Source organism: Pelodiscus sinensis, chromosome 22 (genome assembly GCF_052426305.1).
Source record: "Pelodiscus sinensis isolate ZL-2025 chromosome 22, ASM5242630v1, whole genome shotgun sequence".
Taxonomy (NCBI): Eukaryota; Metazoa; Chordata; order Testudines; family Trionychidae; genus Pelodiscus; species Pelodiscus sinensis.
The window spans coordinates 1601346-1606075 of record NC_143073.1 but is presented as its reverse complement, the minus strand read 5'-3'; positions in this window follow the sequence as shown (position 1 = coordinate 1606075).

The following is a 4730-nucleotide window of genomic DNA, read 5'->3' as shown; positions in this document are numbered from 1 at the left end:
CAGCTACTTCCCTCAAGGGTCCCGTAATCATTCTTCCTTCACCTGGAGAACTCACTCACAAAAATCCCTCTTATCTGGCCCCGTGCGCAAAGTTCTAGACCTTTTTTAGCCTTTGTCTAATTAGGAAGTTATTACAAAATAGGCGAGGTTCCATGGGAAATAAGACTAAGAGGAAAAACAATTGAAGAGAGTTGGCAGTTACTAAAAGGGGCATTATTACGGTTCCAAAAGCAGTCTATTCCACTGTGTAGGAAAGATAGAACTGACCGCAAAAGATCACCTTGGCTTCATCAGGAGACCTTACATGATCTAAAAATCAAAAAAGAGTCCTTTAAGAAATGGAAATGAGGTCAAATTACAAATATGAGTAAACAATACAGGTAAGCAGTAGCAAGATTAGAAAGGAAAAGGCACAAAACGAGCTTAAACTAGCTAGAGACATAAAAGGGAACAAGAAGACGTTCTATAAATATATGAGAAACTAGAGGAAGACCAAGGACAGGGTAGGCCCATTGCTCAGTGAACAGGGAGAAGCAACAACAGGAAACTTGGAAATGACAGAGGACCTTAATGACTTCTTTCCAGTCTTCACCAAGAAGTGCTGAATGACGTCTTTGTTTCTATCTTCACCAAGAAGTCTGATGATGAAGGAATGCCTGCTATAGTGGATGCTAGCGCAAATGGGTAGGTTTAGAAGACACAACTTAAAAAGTACAAGTTAAAAATTACTTGGAAAAGATACACATCTGCAAGTCACCAGGGCCTGCTGAAATGCATCCTAGAATACTACCTTAGTTGACATTTTTTTGTTACTTTCTGTTTTCCTTAGTAAAATTTAAATTCCACTTTCTAAATTACGCCTTGTTATCACTCGCTGATTCTTTTACCGAGTTGTTAATGCAGAGAGGCCCTTTTTTTGGATCTTTTACTGTGTTTTTTAGTGGGTATAAATCTAAGTTGAGACTTTCAGATGGGCTGTGTCTACACTGGTGGCTTCTTGCAAAGAACATCTTGCGCAAGGGTTCTTATGCAAGAAGTCTTGTGCAAGAATATGTCCACACTGCCATGTGCGCGCTGTGCTTTTGCGTAAGAGCTCCCATGGCAGTGTGGACGCTCTCTTGCGCAAGAAAGCTCTGATGGCCATTTTAGCCATAGGGCTTTCTTGCGCAAGAAATCCCTGCCGAGCGTCCACACTGCCCTCTTGCGCAAGGGCTCCTGCACAAGAGGGCTTACACCTGATAAAAAAGAACATAACTCTTGCTCAAGGAGCCTTCTCTTCCCACGCCGTACTGTAAATCTCCTTGCGCAAGAGCAGACGGGCAGTGTAGACGCTCTGCAGATTCTTGCGCAAGAATGGCCGTACTTGCGCAAGAAGCCGCGAGTGTAGACACAGCCCACTGGTGTCTTTGTAAAGTTTCCATGCAACTTGGGGGGATTTTAGGTGTGCACTGTACCTTTTAATTTATATTTAACTAACCTCCTCAGTTTTGTGTCATTCCCCTTTCTGAAATTAAATGCCATTGTGTTGGGATGCTGGGGGATTTTGCCCAACAAGAGATGTTAAATTTAATTATTTTATGGTTGCTATTTCCACGCGGTCCATCTATAGTCACAACTTGCACCAGATCCTGCTCTCCATTTAGGTGTGTGTGAATCAAGAATTACCTGTCCTCTTATGGCTTCTAAATCAGCAATGACCACTTAAGAGAGCGATCTTGGTGTCACTGTGGATAGATCTCTGAAAACATCTGAAAACAACAATGCAAGGAGCAGTGGGAATAAAAAACCCCCACTCAATACTCAATAAAAAATGAGTCTTTGGGATCATTAAGGGTTTGAGCCCCAGGAAACACTGGGGAGTAACTACTTCAATTTACTTAGTTATAACTATTTGGAAATCAGCGTTATTCCCCAAGGAAAGCAGGAGTAGAGATTGCAAAATAAACTGCCCATTGAAATAAACTGCTTTTTATTTCAAAATAAGGAATGTTAGAATCGTAGAATCCTAGAACACTAGAACTGGAAGGGATCTTGATGGGTCATCGAGCTCAGTCCCTTTCCCTCACGGAAGGACTAAACACCATCTAGACCATCCCTGGTAGATGTCTTTCTAACCTGCTCTTAGATATCTCCAGAGATTGAGATTCCACAATTTCCCTAGGAAACTTATTCCAGTGTTTCACCACCCTGACAGCTAGGAAGTTTTTCCTAATGTCCAATCCAAATCTCCCTTGCTGCAGTTTAAGCCCATTGCTTCTTGTCCTAACCTCAGAGTCCAGGGAGAATAATTTTTCACCCTTCTCTTTGTAACACTCTTTTAGAAACTTGAAAACTGCTATGTCCCCTCTCAGTCTTCTCCTTTCTAAACTTAACAAGCTCAGTTCTTTCAGTCTTCTCTCACAGCTCATGTTCTCTAGACCTTTAGTCATTCTTCATGTTCCTCTCTGGACCCTCTCCAATTTCGCCACATCCTTCTTGCAATGTGGTGCTCAGAACTGGACACAATATTACAAATGAAGTCTAATCAGCGTAGAGAAGAGCGGGAGAATGACTTCTTGTGTCTTGCTCACAACACTCCTTTGAATGCGTCCCAGAATCATGTTTGCTTTAGTTTCAACAATGTGACACTGTTGATTCATATTTAGCTTGTGGTCCATTTTGATCCCAAATCCCTTTCTGCAGGACTCCTTCCTAGACAGTCGCTTCCCATTCTCTGTCTGTGACATGGATTGTTCCTTCCTAACTGGAGTAGTTTGTACTTGTTCTTATTAAACTTCATCCTATTGACCTCAGACCATTTTTCCAGTTTGTCCAGATCATTTTGAATTATGACCCATCCTCCAAAGAACTCGCAACCCCTCCCAGTTTGGTCACATTGGGAAACTTAATAAGTGTCCACTATCTGCCAGCATCTAAATCGTTGATGAAGATATTGAACAGAACTGGTCCCAAAACAGAAACCTACGGAACCCCACTTGTTATTCCCTTCCAGCAGGATTGTGAACCCTTAATAATTATGCTCTAAGAATGGTCATCCAGCCAGTTATGCACCCACCTTATAGTTGCCCCAGGTAGGTTGTATTAACATAGTCTCGTATGACATTCTTATCAATAAACTATGTCAAATGCCTTAGTAAACTTTAGGTATACCACAAGTCTTGTTATCCTATCAAAGAAATCTCTCAATTTGTTTTTACGTGCTTTGTTCTTTACAAATCCATGCTGCCTGTTAGCTATCACCTTATTATCTTCCAGATGTTTGCAGATGAATTCTTTAATAAGTGGCTCCACTATCTTTCCTGGCAGACAAGTTAAACTGAGGGGTCTGTAGTTTCCTGGGTTGTTCTTATTTCCATTTTTAGAGATGTGCACTGTTTGCCTTTTTCCAGTCTTCTGGAATCTCTCACAACTTCTATGATTTTTCAAAGATTGTAGCTAAAATCTCCGCTACCTCCTGATGATAGCTATCAGCTCCTGCAGTATTCTAGGATGCATTTCATCAGGCCTTGGAGATTTGCAGATATCTCACTTTTGAAAGTAATTTTTAAGTTGTTCTTCCTTTATTTTATCTTCTTAACCTACCCCATTTTCACTAGCATTCACTATGTTAGGCATTCCTTCATCATCAGATTTCTTAGTGAAGACCGAAACAAAGAAGTCATTAAGCACCTCCTCCGTTTCCAAGTTTCCATTTGGCATACTTTCTATCTTTCCTACGCAGTGGAATTGTTTGCTTTTGAGCCCTTAATAATGTCCTTTTGAAAAATGGCCAACTCTCTTGAATTGTTTTTCCTCTTATGCTTGCTTCTCATGGGACTTTACCTTTTTTAGCTCTTGTCTACACCAGGGAGTTATTTCTAAATAGGTAGAGAGAAAGGCGTAGAACTTTGTGAATACGGGCAGCTAGCTGATGGTTTTGTGAGGGAAGTGTCCAGGTGAGGGAGGAACGACTACAGGACTCTTGGACTAAGTGGCTGTCTGTAGTGTGTGTGTTTCTTTCAGGCAAGCAGTAAGTAACCTCTTATCACAAACAATCTGCTGAGCTTGTGTGTGTGTGTGTGTGTGTGTATGTGGTAACTGTTTGTTTGCAGCTGAGCTCATGTGCTGAGCTGTTTGTTTGAAGCACCAGTGTACTGTGGTTGGCAGCTGGAAGCTGTGAGCTTCTTAAGGAGGATTTCAAATCAAGAACCCTCTGTTCATTGGTCAGGCCTTAGCCAGAGGCAGGGGTTTCAGGAAGGCCAGGGCTTTATAAAGCCTGCTGGTAATCAACCAGGGAGCATTGCAAACAGGGGCAGCTACCAGGGAGTTTCGTGAAGCAGAAAGGGGGAGTTGGAAGGGGGCAGGGTACACTTTTACACTAAACTAAAATCCAAATAATGCTGCTGTGTAGGTAGAGCCAAGTGATTGGTTTTCTTGCAATTAAAAAAGACCCACTTAGCAAAGATCCTTTTCCTGCAAAGATTTACACAGATTTTCACTTGAAATGGCTAACACAGGCAATACAAGCAGGAATACAGCATCCGTGCAGGTGGCCTGTATAATGCCACGAACCCTCTCAGTGGTTTTATTCTGCCATCATGGCATAGATTCCAAAACTATGAGAAATTGCCTACATCTGCCTAAACTGCCTACATCTGCCTAAACTGCCGGGATGAATTTAATCCAGTCCCTTTCATAAACAGGGAAGGAGGAACAAGTAAATCCATAAGACAGATATTCGTATGCAGCAG